Source organism: Octopus sinensis, linkage group LG1, assembly GCF_006345805.1.
Source record: "Octopus sinensis linkage group LG1, ASM634580v1, whole genome shotgun sequence".
NCBI classification, from domain to species: domain Eukaryota; kingdom Metazoa; phylum Mollusca; class Cephalopoda; order Octopoda; family Octopodidae; genus Octopus; species Octopus sinensis.
The window spans coordinates 177659983-177677105 of NC_042997.1; the positions used below are offsets into that span (position 1 = coordinate 177659983).

General features: G+C 35.4%; 1 protein-coding gene across 1 annotated transcript in view; it reads right to left on the reverse strand.

Annotated features, from left to right (window-relative positions):
- LOC115216392 (small conductance calcium-activated potassium channel protein 2-like) overlaps positions 1-15895 on the reverse strand; it is a 307457-nt gene extending 291562 nt beyond the window's left edge. Inside the window, exon 1 of the mRNA XM_029785700.2 lies at positions 15789-15895. The gene's annotated coding sequence lies outside the window, so the exon portion shown is untranslated. The remainder of the gene's footprint in view (positions 1-15788) is intronic.
- Positions 15896-17123: the final 1228 nt, after the last annotated feature.

Here is a 17123-nt window from a genome sequence, read left to right on the forward strand (position 1 = left end):
TCAGTTCTATTGCGTTAAAGATTACATTTACATATTGAGTTTTGTAATTTACCATTTCCTCCTCAATAAACAAATCAATACATACTACATAAATACACACATTCACAGTACATATGCATGTATATTGTATATATGTATGTATATATGCAGAGCGAGACTGAACATAATTAAATTTTTAGCACCTACACATAAACTCATTTAATTATTGACGAACCTACATCTTTCTCAACAGGTAATATGATCAGTTAGTATTTTTTAATAAATAATTTTATTAGTCTGGTACGTCTTCAGATTTTACTTTACTCTCCTTTATGTATGTATGTATGTATGTATGTATATATATATATATATATATATATATATATATATATATATATATATATATATATATATATATATGAGGTAGGATGTGTGGGTGGGCATGTGTATATATAATGTTTATATATACATAAAACATGATATAATATAATGTAATATAATATAATATGATATAATGAGTGTATATTACATTGCTTATAATGCATATAATGTTGTACAGGGAAACATATATAAATAGTAAAAAGTATTCATATACTTACAGTATTCACACATACTCTTGTACACAATTGTATGCTCATACTCATGTATACATATCCATCCATCCATGCATACATGCATACATGCATCCATGCATACATGCATACATACATACATACATACATACATACATACACACACACACATGCATATATAGGTTGCATATGTAGGTTCGCTGACGTAATTACTCTCTGCCGTCACCACTATTACAAAACTTTTGCATATTACCATAAATTATTATGCTCTAACTTGATAACTTTTTGTGGTTGACTCTCCACCATTCGGTCGTATTCTACTTCCCTCTTAACATTCATTGTCTACTGAAAATCAGTTCAACTATTATTTTGTATCCATACTCGGTTATGTCATTGGTCTCGAATTTTGGCACATTTTCTCTCCTCTCCGTCCTCGAATTTTGGCACATTTTCTCTCCTCTCCGTCCTCCGTTTTGGTCCCTCTCCTGTGTCTTGACAACTCAATCCCTCTCCTGTAATTGTGACCCCCCCCCTCCAGCTATACTTCACGTCTTCTCACAAATACATCCACTTCTCTTCCCCTTCGCTTTCCTTCTGTCTACCCAACCTACTTCTATACCTTTCTGCTGCATCTATTCTTCATCTCTCTATCTCTCTCATTTTATCGACGCAAACGAAATTTATAAACACTATTCTATATACATTCCTCTTTCAGCTGTTCACAGCTATCAAAGTCCCTGCTAATTGATACCTTACTCTGCTTCTATGTATACCTAAAATATTGCCTTATATTACACCTTCTTGCTAATATATATCGTTATATCAACCAGCTATCGATCTTGCGAAACAGCTGTAAAGATATGACTTGATGACTTCATGTAAATTATACTCGCAACTTTTCATTTATATACATACCATATGCCTGTTATCACTAGTTTGTCTTTCTACTTCCTTATCCTCTTGATAGAGAGTGAAATGAAGAAAAATAAAACCAACATGATTACCACCAGCAACAACGAAAACGAGAAAATTTAAGCTTAAAATCCTGATGAAAATTTATATCTGGTGTTTACAACTGTTACAAATCCTTAGAAATAGCAGCAAATATTTAGATTTCACCGCCAATGGTTACTATCGTTTAAGAGAAAAGATGAAAGGGTAATGGGTGCAATATCCAATAAGGACTTATGTGGAACTAAACAATAAAAACTACAACATCCATTTGACGCACGTTAAATTATATTTGTTTGGGAGAGTTTTTGTTGCTGCTGTTGTTTTCAATTTCCTTTCCGAAACTAGTAGTTCTTATATTGCAGACTAAATTGAATATTGATGAATTCGACTTTACTGATATCAGAATTGGGATGGTCGTAAAATTATTTTGTTTACAATTAAAGGACTCTGTATTCATCAGACAGTGAACTATATTAGACTAAAGTATTAGACAATATTATTCATAAATGATTCAATAGGTTAACCTTGGTCAACTTTAAAGTTTTGCTAATAAAACAGAGATAAAAGAAGTAAATGTTAGATAACTTTAAAAAAAATCTATTCCTCTATAGATATTCAATAGTCTATTATTAAATACATATTCAAAACTTTGCTCCTTTGTATACAATTGCTTATACACCGATACGTTTCATAAATTACTATCTTCAGTATATTGATGCACACATTCCTTTATATGTATAAACACGTACACACACATGCTTATATATATATATATATATATATATATATATATGTATGTGTGTGTGTGTGTGTGTGTGTGTATATGTATATTTACAATGGAGTGAATATCATTGACAAATCACTCTACACAACAAACGGTGCAGTCTGTATTTACTTGATAAATAAAACATCAAAAAGAAAAAAAAACATCCCAGTTCCAAACTGAACTGTAAAACCGAGCATATGTCGACTTACAGGCACAGTACGGCATCTTTTGCTCCCTCTTTTCGGTGGATAAAAATTAAGCATGAAACGAAGGATAAAAAATTAAACATTGATATTTAGCTACATATTGCGTTGATCGAAATCGTTGCAATATGAAGCACGAAGTGGCAATAGTGTGAAGTTTTAGATTCGATGTATGTCGTTCTTTGAATCAAGGTGTTTTGATGTATTAATAATCAATATATTTATCAGGATATATTAATTAACTGTCAATGTTTATTTGTAAATTTTAATTTTCAATTTTCATCGCTTATGCAGACGTTAGCGATATGGTCATAGTGTATTTCGGATGTCTTGTTTAAACTGAATTACGATTATTGCAACGCTTTAGTTTTTATCGTATAGGTTGATGTTTTGAAAATATTCGTTTAAATATGCTGTATGGTCCAGATGGAATCATACCAAATATGAAATATATATTATTTTACTCTTTTACTTATTTCAAATGCGTTATCATCTCTCCTCCATAATATAATTGATATATATATATGTATATATATATGTATATATATATATATATATATATATATATATATATTTGCTTTCTTTTAAAAATACTCATATTTTGGAGCAGAATATGTTTTCTTTTCTTTTTACGCAAGCTAACAAATATTTATACACACACACATTTATATACACGTATGTATATATATATATATATATATATATATATAGTAAGTAAGGAAAAAATTTTTTTTAAATGCAGAATGCTCAAATGAAAGAAAATTTTAATAAAATGAGAAATTGATAAAATATATAAATATATATTTATTCAACCGGTTTTCGTCATTGTATGACTTGTCAAGAATATTTATGTTATATATATATATATATATATATATAATATATGTATATATATATATATATATGTATGTATACATATATTTACATATATGTATCTATATATTGTATATGTATAATGTGCCTCCGTATATGCAATATGTGTGTGAATGTGTGAATATATATATATATATATATATATATGATTGATTGATTCTAGTTTCAGCTTATGAGCTGTGGCCACGCTGGGGCACCGCCATTTGGTGTTGCTACTTGGTTTCACTTCATGGAGGCTTTCTAGCAACTGCTATTTGGTGCAAGAGAGAGTTCGATGCAGCTGCCCTCATCTGCCCCTCCTGCCGTGAAGTTGGTTCATCTGGGACACCTGACAGGAAGAGATCCAGCTTCATTTTAAAGACATCTGTATCCACTCCATGCAGGTCTCTCAGGTTCTTCGGGAGGATATTGAAGAGCTGTGGGCCTCGGAAGCCCAGGCTATCACAGAATCTTGTCCTACATCTTGATGGCAAGTTTGGAGTCCTAGGCACCATGCTGTGGCGCCCAGTTCTGGCATTTGCGTAACTCTCGATGCCAAAGTTCAGGACACTTCCCTCCAGGATCTTCCAGATGTATATTATGGCATATCTTTCCCGCCTACGCTCCAGGGAATATAATTTTAATCTCTTGAGTCTTTCCCAGTAGCTTACATTCTGCATAGAGGCTATCTTCTTCGTGTAGCTTCGTTGGATCGCCTCAAGTTCTGTGATCAACTTGACGCTGGATGGTGACGATAGCTGAGAGCAATAGTCAAAGTGGCTTAGGACAAGTGTCTTCCAGAGGACCATCATGGTTTCTTGTTCTCTTGTTCTAAAGGTTCTAAGAATCCAGCCAGCCAGCCGTCTGCATTTCATTGTCAGTTTAGCAACATGTACATGAAAGGTCGCGTCATCACTCATGTGAATACCCAGGTCACGCACTGATTGTGCCTCTGGGATTGCAATCCCTCCGGGTCCAGTGTATTCATTGGGTATTGCATTCAGTTTTGCATGCTGATAGTATAAAGCTTGAAACTTTTCAGCATTGAACTGCATGCTATTCTTTTCAGCCCACTTGTATATTTCGTCCAGCTCATATTGCAGGTGCTTAGTATCTTCAGGGTTCTGTATTGCCTGTGAAACTTTTGTATCATCTGCATAACTTGTGATCGTGGCTCTCCGCGTGGCTGAGGGCATGTCTGAGAGGGCCATTATGAACAGTAGTGGTCCCAAAACAGTGCCCTGTGGAACACCGCTCACTATTTGGCTGCTACCACCTGACTTCTATTCTTCAGAAAGTCGTGAAGCCATTCTCCTAGTTTTCCAACTATGCCAAGATCACGCAGTTTGTGACATATCATTCCATGATCGACTTTATCGAAGGCCTTTGCGAAGTCGAGATATATGACTTCCACATTTGAGTGGTTGATATATATATATAGTATATATTTAATGCTCTTAGCTTTTTTTTCCTTGCGGCTGCCCAATTTGGAGCAATCTGGGTATAACCACCCGAAATTGCCAAGATAATATGGAACTCGACTGAGGAAAGAAAACTCCGAATGACCCGTCCTTATTTTCTTTGTATCGTCTATCTGGATGTTTTGTTGTCCCTTTTTTGTATCATCTGTCTGGATGTTTTGCGTTCTTGTCCCAGTCTATATATATATATATACATATATATACGTTTGCATATCCACACACGCATACTTACACACACGTACACATACATACACGCGCGCGCACACACATACACATATATTTATGTGTACATATTGATATCAGACAGGTAAGATAGTGGATTATAAGGATCAACATCGAATGTAAATCAGTTATGGATATCATATATATTCCCTTAAAGTTCACTAGTATCCATCCAGCCTCTGTAATATCTGTAGGAAACCAGGGGAAAGGTTTAGCTACATAAGATTACTTTGATTTCCTAGCCGGGCGAAACGATCGACCGTCCACTCATCTCTGTTTCTTTTGTAATCAAATCAGATTCGAACGAAAATAATTCACTCCGGTTGAAAGCGAGCAAAGTGGACGGTAGATTCGATTCTAGCCGTGTATCTGTCCATGTACACGCACATGTATGCGTGTGACAAGATCATGTATACATAAACATACGCTAGTGGAGCATATGGTAACGATTCAATATTTATATCGGTCGGTAAACATGAGAACAACATCTATCAAGTAGCTAGCAAGCGATAGAAAGGCGCATGAACATAAGTCGGACAGAAAGACAGATATGGAGATAACTTCAGAGATCGAGAAATAGAGATGTATAAATAGACGTGGAATGCATTGTATATGCTTATGGACTTATTTATGGAGTTGTGTGTTCGCGTGAGTATGATTATACAATGCTGTCTTCTCTCTATTATCTTAGAATTTCTAAATGCTCCATAATCTATTATTAAATATCTTGAGGTTTGCCATTTTGAACGAACAGAGGAATATAGAGAATGGCGATATTTATTTATTCCATCTCCTTCAATGACAACTCATGCACTGTTTCATTTCTTAGATACTGACCTCCTTCACCAACAGACTGCACCTCTTCCCCCTGGGAATTGTATTTTTCCATTTGAGCACAAATACGTGTGCGTGTGTTTCTGTGTGTGCGAGTGTGTGTGCGTGCGTGTATGTGTGCGCAACCAAGTATACATCTACATACACACACATGTAGATGTGTGTGTGTATATGTGTGTATAGATATATATATATATATATATATATATATCACACACGCGCGCGTGCGCACATATATCATTCATGTATGTATGTATGTATGTATGTTTGTATGTATACTCTTTACTCTTTTACTTGTTTCAGTCATTTGGCTGCGGCCATGCTAGAGCACCGCCTTTAATTGAGCAACTCGACTCCGGGACTTATTCTTTTGTAAGCCCAGTACTTATTCTATCGGTCTCTTTTGCCGAACCGCTAAGTAACGGGGACTTAAACACACCAGCATCGGTTGTCAAGCAATGCTAGGGGGACAAACACAGACACACAAACACACACACGCACCACACACACACATATATATATATATATACGACGGGCTTCTTTCAGTTTCCGTCTACCAAATCCACTCACAAGGCTTTGGTCGGCCCGAGGCTATAGTAGAAGACACTTGCCCAAGGTGCCACGCAGTGGGACTGAACCCGGGACCATGTGGTTCGTAAGGAAGCTACTCTATATATATATATCAGGGCATCCCATAAGTTCTGTCCGAATTTTGAATAAAGAAAAGTGATCAAGTGTTATATTTATTTGAAATTTAATCATCAATGTACTTTCCCTGATTATCTGACATGACTTCCTTCCATCTATTTACAAGCTTTTTAATCCCATCAATGTAAAACTCTTTTGGTTTCAAAACGAAGAACACTGAAATGTCAGTTTCGACCTCCTCCTGGCTTGCGAAAGTTATGTCCCCCAAATGATTCTGTAAACTACGAAACAAATGGTACTCTGAAGGAGCAGGGTCGAGAGAATAAGGTGGATGAGGAGTTTCTTCCCAACTAAGCACTTCGATCTTCTGTGATGTGATCTTTATAGTGTGGTGTCGCGCATTGTCTTGATGAAACATCACTCCTTTTCGATTCAATAAAGCGGGTCTGTTTTTTCTTCAAAGCTTGGTTCAAACCTTCTGATTGCTGACTGTAGATTTGAGCATACATTGTTGCATTAGTAGGTGGTAATAATTCAAAGTAAATTACTCCTTTACAATCCCACCAGATAAAGAGAAGAACCTTTTTTTCCATGAAGTTCCCTTCTCGGTTGTGGTTCAGCTTTTCCTTTTACCAAGCCACTGTTTACGACATTCAACATTTCGATAGAAGATCCATTTTTCGTCACCAATCACAAGCCTATCCAAAATGGGTGAAATGAGTTCGTGAGAATGGAGAAAAGAGCAGATGTCAACTCGGGATTTGCGGTTGCTTTCGGACAATTCATGAGTCACCCATTTTCCAAGTTTAGGAACCTTTGCAAGTTGTTGAAGATGACAATGAACAGTTCTATGGTTTGAACTAAGCTTTATTGCCAATTCTTGAACTGATAATGCAAGATTTTCTTCAGGTAATGCATCAAGGAGCTTATCATCAAACTCAACTGGACGTGCTGTTTGATCTTCATTTTCAAGGCTGAAATATCCACTTCTGAATTTTCCAAACCATCTTCTGCAAGTTCTTTCATCCAAGCATTCTTTCCCATAAACTCAGTGTATGTTTCGAATCGCTTCGGCTGCAGAGTTTACATTTTTGTACTCATAAAGCATTATGTGCCTTAAATGCTCTTTGGATACTTCCATGTTAGAAAGGGTTTTAATCAAAGAAATTTAAATTCTATTATTCTGTAAAATAAAATTTAATTAGTTTGAATGTACACAAATGAATAAAAATAATTTTTTATTCCATTAGACATCCTAAAGTACTATAAAATTTCATTCAATTTTAAAAAAAAGGTAAAATCGGACAGAACTTATGGGATGACCTGATATATATATGTGTGTGTGTGTGTATGTGTGTGTGTGTTCGTGTGTGTGTGTGTGTATGTGTGTGTGTGTTTGTTTGTGTGTGTGTGTGTGTGTTTGTGTGTATGTATGTATGATATATATGATGTATACATGTGATATATATATATATATATATATATATATATATAATATGTGTATATATAAGTATATAGATAGATAGACAGACAAATTGATAGGTATGTAGTAAGTACCTTGGGTTATGAGTGACGACAAAAGGTATAACCGTTTTTCCTTTTAATTTTGTTGTCACAATCCAAGGAACTTCAACATTGTGAAAGTCGCCAAACAATACCTAACAATTCTCCAGCAACCCCCAAAATGAATGCACTCATAAAAGACTCACAAATAATACATAGCAACGCCAAGCACCTAATCTAACATAACAAAAGCTGCTCACCAAGGCGAAATTTACGTGTAACATTGAAACAATACAAGTTAAGAAATGCAGGGACCCTCGATGCACCATAATATCTTCAAGAGTTTCAGACCCCACTTCTCTGACTTCTCTATTGATGTTCTCTTTCAGTTGCACCAGGGTCTCTGGTTTGTTGACCCAAACCTTCTCTTTCAGGCATCCCCACAAGAAAAAATTCGGGGAACGTGAAGGCTAGTTGACATTGCCATAGCGGGAGATTATTCACTCTACAAAGCACTGCGGTAGCAACTGCATTGTTTCTCTGGCGGTATGAGCAGTTGCCTCATCTTGCTAGAAACAAAACCCTATTTTGAATGGCCGGTCGCAAAAAGGTCTCACCCATGGATACCTGAAAGAGAGGGTTTACGCGAACTAACCGGAGACCCTGGTGCAAGTGAAGGAGAACATCCATAGACAAATCAGAGAAGTGGGGTCTGAAATTCTTGAGGGTGCAATTTTGGAAAGAGCACGGGTGCGCGAAGCCGAAAATGGCTGCCATTTAAGCGATGTCATTTTTAATATGTGATGTAGTGGTGTTACAAAATGTGACTCGTGTATATTAATTGCCATTATGTCCTTTATAGTGTATTAAAATTTCATGCATTTATTTGTGAAGTCAAGGAACTTATTAAAAATTTAAACCCGTCAGTGACTTTTGGGACACCGTGTATATGAGGTTATCGGAAATAAATTCTCTTAATTATAATTATGCCCCCAGGGAAAATATAATTAGAGATAATTGTAATTTATTCTGACAAGTTAGAAATGATGAAGTTAATTTTAATGGTGATATTCAGAGAGAAAGATAAAAACTCTGATCTTAGGCAGTCTTGGTGCTAACTCTGAATATGTCTTGTTATTGTTGCACCTCATCAGTGAAACATAGTCAAATAATGGCGAGCAAGTTTACAGAAGGCAATTTCTTTCGTATTAAGATAAGGTAAATTCAAATAATGACATCGGAAATTGTTTTACCAACTGAGCCTTCCGCATGAATAATATATGAATATGCTACCATAGTTCACGTGTCAATCCGAAATCATTTCAAATTATATCGCTAAATGAGAAAAAAACTTTGTTAGTGGTAGCTATAAAAATATGACATATATGAGGGGAGAGAACTTGCGAAAATTCATTTAGCCTATAAACGAATTTTAATGGCGATTGTGGATCCAATTATTTTCGGCTAACCAACTTAAATATGGACGCTTGAACATGGTTGCATATTTTTATGTGAAATTCGTTATGGAGTAATTTCCCAATTTTGTTATGTATGTATGTATGTGTGTATGTATGTATGTATATGATGTTTTGAAAGCCCGCTACCGGCATTGATCAATAGAAGATGAGAATTCCTACAGCATGCCAATGCCCCAGCACGCACTGTCTGTGTGACCAAGCGCAAACGTGCGGAACTTGAGGAGAAATGTTGACTCACCTTGCCTACATTCCAAATCTTGTACCATCAGATTACTACTACCTTTTACGAGCCGTGGCTCATTTCCTGCACAGACGGACATTCGACAATGTGGGTGAGGTTAAAAACGGATACAAGAATCTTTTTGTCTCTAAACCAACCAAATGATGCAAGCGTGGAATTGAGCTTCTGACACAACGATATAGTCGTATGTATGTATTGTGTATGTATCTGTGTATGTGTGTGTATGTATGTCATTATTGAGTTTATGTCCAATATTTGCTACCCTATATCCAAGGCTCCTTCATTGGAATTTCAACATTAACAGGATATTTTTGCTTGTATGTATGTATGTATGTATTCTCATGCATATAGTTGCATATCAAGACATGCTCATATATATTCAAATGATAAACTTCAGGGAAGTTTTACAGATTTTTAAAGTTCCCGTGATGGACTGGGTCTGTAGTCTTCGAATTAGATTTATCCTTTCTGGCTTTAAGAAGTTTAATTTCTCAAGATTGGTATTTAGGTAGTGTGTTACACATCCCAAGGCCCCAATAATTACAGTTATAAACCTGAACTTGTAATCTTGATAAAGTAACTGTACATTTCTCAATAGTTCGACATAGGTGTTCTCTTGTTCGCTGATCTTCAGCTTTATGTTAACATCTTAATAGTTCAGCTTTATGCTAATATCCTTATGTATGTATGTACGTATCGAAAGCTTCTCTCGTTGTGAATGACGTACGGCGATCAGGAATAACCCTGAAACACCCATAGTCTCAGTTTCTCAATCTTAGATGAAGGGACAATTCCGAAACGTCCCATGCGTTTCGCCCTTCTCTTCCTCTCTTTTTTATCTCCGTCTCTTTGTTTCCTTCTCTCTCCCCCTCCCACACATAGATGAAGAAACAACCCTGACACAGCTGTCACTCTCTCATTCTCTTTTTCTCTCCTACTCAATCTCAGAAGAAAGGGCAACGCCGACAGGTCGTACTCACTTTACTTTCCTCTCTATCTCTTCCTTTTTGTAAAGTGATAATGAGAGAAATCACGTCTAGAACAGATATCCACACTTCTACACAAAACAGGCAGTACTCATCCATTGCCTGTGCAAAACCCGGACTAAGATTTTACATCCTTTGACTTCACTGTCACTAGAGTTTGATTAGACTTTGATGTACTCGCAGTAGGTTTATGCTCAAGTTACTCCACTCCTTCTCCTCATATTGTGTAATAACCTCACTCACGTCCCAGACATAAGAAAACGTTGACAAATGAAAGTAATGATACAAAACCTAATCAGACTTTCTCTGATCTCCCTCTACTATCGTCCACACCACTGATAAGGTTCTGATAGCAGAAGTTTGTTTAAATAAATTTCTGATATAGACTCAGTACCAGTAATTTTAAAGGGAGAGGATCAGTTGGTTACATACCAGTACTTAACTGGTACTTCTTTTTATCGACCCAGGTAGGATGAAAAGCAAAGTTTACAGTGGTGGGAGTTGAACTGACAATGTAAAATGCGGGAAGGAATATCGCAAAGCATTTTCCTCCAACACTAATAACTCTAGCAGCCAGTCCTCTAAAAAGCTTCTATAAATAATACCAAAGTTGTTTACGCAGATTACAATTACAAGCTAACATACCCAGCCGCAGTTTACCATCTGAAAAATCAACATTGTGTCATCGGTGTTGACATCTGCTGGTTTCATGATTCATTTTGATAAGCGGTGCTTTTATCCTGTCGGATTTCTAGCGACACTCCCCGCAAGGCTTGACTGGTGATGGTAGTGGTGGGATTCGATTTATTTTCTGAAGTCCTGACATTGTAAAAAGTCGATACACTTAATAATTTCTCAGTGCTATTTGAACTGCTTGTACAAAGATGTCTGTTGTGATGAGACTGTCGGCATGTGTTACGAGATTGGTCATTATGGCACTGATACCCATCCAAACCCAGTAGAGTCTCTATTAAGATGCTTGACAAATTTAATTAATTCACCTTCCCCTCCTCCCAGTCCATCAAGATTATAAGTAAATAATAAACAAATGTTGATCTACATGGTCATAAAAGATCTACATGGTCACATAAGTAAATAATAAATGTATGTTGATCTACATGGTCACAAAAGACATCGCTCGTCATCTGCGCCGCAGAGATGCTGAAGAGAATGGAGAGAAGAAAAACTCCTACGGTGGTATGGACTTACACTCGAGTGTACCTTGTGTAAGTCCTGTACTGGTTACCCACGCGTAAAGCTATTGAAAATACGAATCGGCTTCTGGACTTGCTGAATTTCTTCATAAGAGTATCGTACCAAACTTTATCAAATACCTTCTTAAAATTTATAAAGACATGGTTTAATTGTATTTGACGCTGAAAGGTTATTACACTAGCGGAGGCGCTTCTACTTCTATCAGTTACCACTTATTCAAGATAACTCTAAACACAACATTGTATAGTTGTTATTACTAGTTATGCAATAGTCCTGGCTTAGTTGGAGATTACCTTGTGCGCGATAACTTAGTCAAGAATGTCGGCGATTCATTAGTTTGCCAAATGTTATTCTAAGTAGTCGTAAGTGAATCTGTTGTGAAACAAAACGAAGGAACTAACTATTCGATTGTTTCTTCCGTTTGTCGGAGTTCCATGGTTTGAATTTGCAACGGCTTCCCTGCAGAAACTTAACTTGCTGTCTTCGTATCCACAATGTTACACGCAGCCGTTTATTTGTCCGCGAACATATTGTATGCAAAGACAATGTGCTTAAAACTGCTTCCTACATACAGCGCTGGTTAAAAATCTATAACATTCTGTAGTATAGAATAAGACACACACACACATACACACAACGTGTGCGTGTATGTGTGTGTGTATGTATTCATATATGTATATATGTATGTATGTATAGATATATACATATAATCACATGAATGTGCGTACAAACGTGCATACGTATATATATCGATCTGACAAGTTGTACCTCAAAAGTTATCGATTCTGCTCCGCCCTGAGGTGACCTACTTGCAGTCAAAGAGCCATGAGTGACCGAAGCAAGTCAATAACTAAAACATGTAACAGCACAAAACAATTTTGACTTGTTTACTGTTCAGTAAAATTTACCTACAACTTAATGTATTTGCTCTGTTTTATACTCTGAGACATTATGGTGTAATTCCGAAACGTCCCGTGCGTTTCGCCCTTCTCTTCCTCTCTTTTCATCTCCCTATCTTTGTTTCCTTCTCTCCCCCCCCCCCACACATAGATGAAGAAACAACCCTGAAACAGCTGTCACTCTCTAATTCTCTTTTTCTCTCCTACTCAATCTCAGAAGAAAGGGCAACGCCGACAGGTCGTACTCACTTTACTTTCCTCTCTATCTCTTCCTTTTATCACCTTCTTTATCTTTCTCATAGATGTAGGATGTAGGATTAGTGCTGAAATACCTTCGTTTTATCTCTCCTACTCTTCTCTCTCTTTCTACTCTTTCACCCCCCTCCCTCTCTCTCTCTCTCTCTCTCTCTCTCTTCTCTCTCTCTCTCTTCCTCCCTGTTTTTCTCAATCTCAAATGAAAGAACAATATCGAAACTTCAAACTCCTTTTCTCTCCATGTTGTATAGAATGATTTAAAGGAAATTCATGGATCTAGGTCAGAAATTTTGACTGAATTTTCAACAGTTCCATCAACTACTCTACGAAGATCATTGAATTAGAATTTAAGTGGATGAATATCCTACAGGCAAAATATTTATTTATTTATATATATATATATATATATATATATATATATATATATATATATGGATGGATATTTTTATGTATATCTATATATATAGTAAAGATCAGTGAAATTTCCATTTTCAATCCTTTATATACCAAGCAAATTTTCTCTTATCATTTATCACTGCTTAGCGTTCCACCTCTGTAATTTACTTACGGTGAGCCGCCGCACAGCGCTGCCAGTCGCCGTATGGCAACCTGAAAAGTATAAGAGAGCTAGTCTCTTCAATCAGCTCGTAGTGCCGCCCGCCCGCCTCCGAATAGAAGATAACTACTCCAAATTGCTTGCATCTCACGGTCTGTGTAGGTGGCGCTATGAGCTGATCTAGGTGTAAACACACCATTTGTCAACAAATGGGATATATTTTCCGTGACCAAACGCAGTACGTAGCTTGTTCTCCAGTCCGAATGTGCCTCAAGCAAATTCAGACGGATAATAACATTACTACCACGTACCTATCTACCTATCTGGCTATCAGGTTGTCTATCTGTCTGTCTGTCTATCTGTTTAGGTATCTATCTATCTATGTATATTTATCCACTTACCTCTAATTATCTTTCTCTTTTTAGCTATTTATCTGTCTAATCTTGTGTGTGTATATATATATATATATATATATATATATATATAATATATATATATATATATATATATATATATTATATATACACACACAAATGCATACATTCATGTATATATATATGTACACATATACATATATATACATGTATGTATGTATTTATGTGTAAATGCATGTGTGTATGTATATACGAATGAATATAATACCAACCAACATACATACATATACATACATACACACATACAAACATACATACACACATACAAACATACATACATACAAACATACATACATACAAACATACATACAAACATACACATGCACGCATGCATACATATATACATAGATATACATACACAATTACGTACGTACATAATACATACGTACACACAAGGAAGTTGTTTATGTGTTTATACAAACAAATGAAAAGCTCAATAGGCGCTAATAAAGGTTGTCTGTAGAGATAAGATTTCTCTTTCTACTCCTCCTCAATGGGTGTTTTCTACAGGCTTTACTATCAAAATTAGGCAAACTGATACATTAAGTTTATATACGAGCACAAACACCAAAATGAATGAATAAAATAAAATAAAATAAAATAATAAATGAAAACGTCTAAATTCCAATAATGATTTTTTTACTTTTTCTCTTGCCAACAATACACATATTAACAAAAACACAACATGATCCGCCAAGAAAACAAAATTAATTAGCTTTAGCAACATAACATAACATAGAATGAAAAATACTGAAGCAAAAACAAAATAGTTCAATATAAAAAAGAACAAAGCAGGATGAAATAAAAGACTACAACTAGAGTGCCGTTGTTTGATCATAGCTAGAACGAAGAGCGACCAAATAAAGATATCCTGACCAAGGATCAACAGAACCAATTTAGGTGGGTGGATTGGCGAATTGATAATGCACCGGATAAATATAAATAAGCTACATTGGTTGGATATTCGAATCCTGCCAATAGAGCTGCCTTTTATTTCATTTTATTTTATTTATAGCTTCTTTTTTTTTTACATATATATATATATATATATTTAATCTTTTCTCTTTTGCTTGTTTCAATAATTAGCTGCGGCCATGGTGAGGCACCGTATGGGATGGATTAGTCAACTGCATTATTTACATTTGACGGATATTTGTACTCATCTTGTTTATTGTTAACACAACGTTTCGGCTGGTATACTCTCCAGCCTTCATCAGGTGTCTTGGGGAAATTTCGAACCTGGGTTCTCATTGCTAGGGTATTTTTCGATGTTATTATTATTATTATTATTATTACTATTATTATTATTAATATTATCATTATTAATATTATCATTATTATCATTATTATCATTATTATCATTATTATTATTATTATTAATATTATCATTATTAATATTATCATTATTATCATTATTATCATTATTATCATTATTATTATTATTATTAGTAGTAGTAGTAGTAGTAGTAGTAGTAGTAGTAGTAGTAGTAGTAGTAGTAGTAGTAGTAGTAGTATAGTAGTAGTAGTAGTAGTAGTAGTAGTAGTAGTAGTAGTAGTACTGAATGAGAGAGCAGTACATGCCATCAGTCAGTCAGTCAGTCAGTTAGTTAGTTAGTTTGTTACTTACTTAGTTAGTTAGTTAGTTAGTTAGTTAGTTATGCGAACAAGACATTTCACTGTGTACTTACCGCTGTGATTGGAACAACTTACCGCTGTGATTGAGTTATGATGTGTCGACATTTTATAAACAAACTTTGGAAGCGTCGAATGTGTTTGGTATTTTACAGACAAGGAAATAAATTTCGAACGCAATATAGTTGTGAAACCGCAGAAAGGTAGAGTATTTTACTCTTCTAGTCACCTGCTGGTAACTTAACTTTTTTTCCGTCTTACCCTTATAAGAGTAACATACCTAATCTTCCTGCCTGTTTTCAGTTATACTACGTTCGAAATTCACTTTCTTATGATGTGTATATTAGCTTGAAAAATGACTGCATTCTACACAGGCACCGCTTGTTCGCAGATACAAAGCATGAGAACAAGTATTTCAGTACTGTTCTTACGGCTCAATTGATTGTGTAACTCCTCATCACCTGGTCAGAAGAAATCAATATCTTCTTTGTCTGTTGTTAAGTGTGACCAGTAGAATAAATTGCTTTGACTTCTCATAATTAGAAAAATATTCATTAATGCATGATTAGCCCTATTGACTTCATATCTAGGCCATCATGTGAATCATGATGCTACAAATGTGTGAGTATGTCTGTTAGCGTGTGAGTGTACACGCGTGTTTGTGTCTACATGTAATTATATATGCATGTATTTATGTATGTATGTATGTATGTATGTATGTATGTATGTATGTATGTATGTATGTGTGTATGTATGTATGTATGTTGTATGTATGTATGTATGTGTGTGTATGTTAATATATGTTTGCGTGCATATGTATGTATATATATGCGTATATAGGTGTGTGAGTGTGTCTGTGTGTGCGCATATATGGGGAGAATTCACAAAAAAAACAAAAGACGAAGACAGGTAGTCTAAACAACAAACTGATGCATTAGTACAACGCTCGGGAAGTAAAAAAGCCTTTAATGTTTCGAGCCTACGCTCTTCCACAGAAAGGAACACAGAAAGAAACAAGTAGAGAAAATAAAGAATGTGTAGTGGCTAGCGATCTATCATAGCGAATGTCTGATGACAGCAAACAATACAAAACTTCGAAGTCACTGCAAATATATTCCAACTAAAAATTAATATGTACCCAACAAAATAACATTGAATTATCCTTTAGTTTAATGTTAAACTTTTTATATATAACTTGATTTAAAACTAACTTTAACGCACACGAACAGCAGCTGGGCGTGCGAAAGCGTGTATATATACATGTAGGTACATATATATGTATGTGGATATATATGTATATGTCTGTGTATGTGTATTACTACATTTTAGTATAGCATATGATATATACTGTATTATTTTACAGGATACAATATTATATGATATAGGTTTCTATGACTTTGCGCAAGACCACAA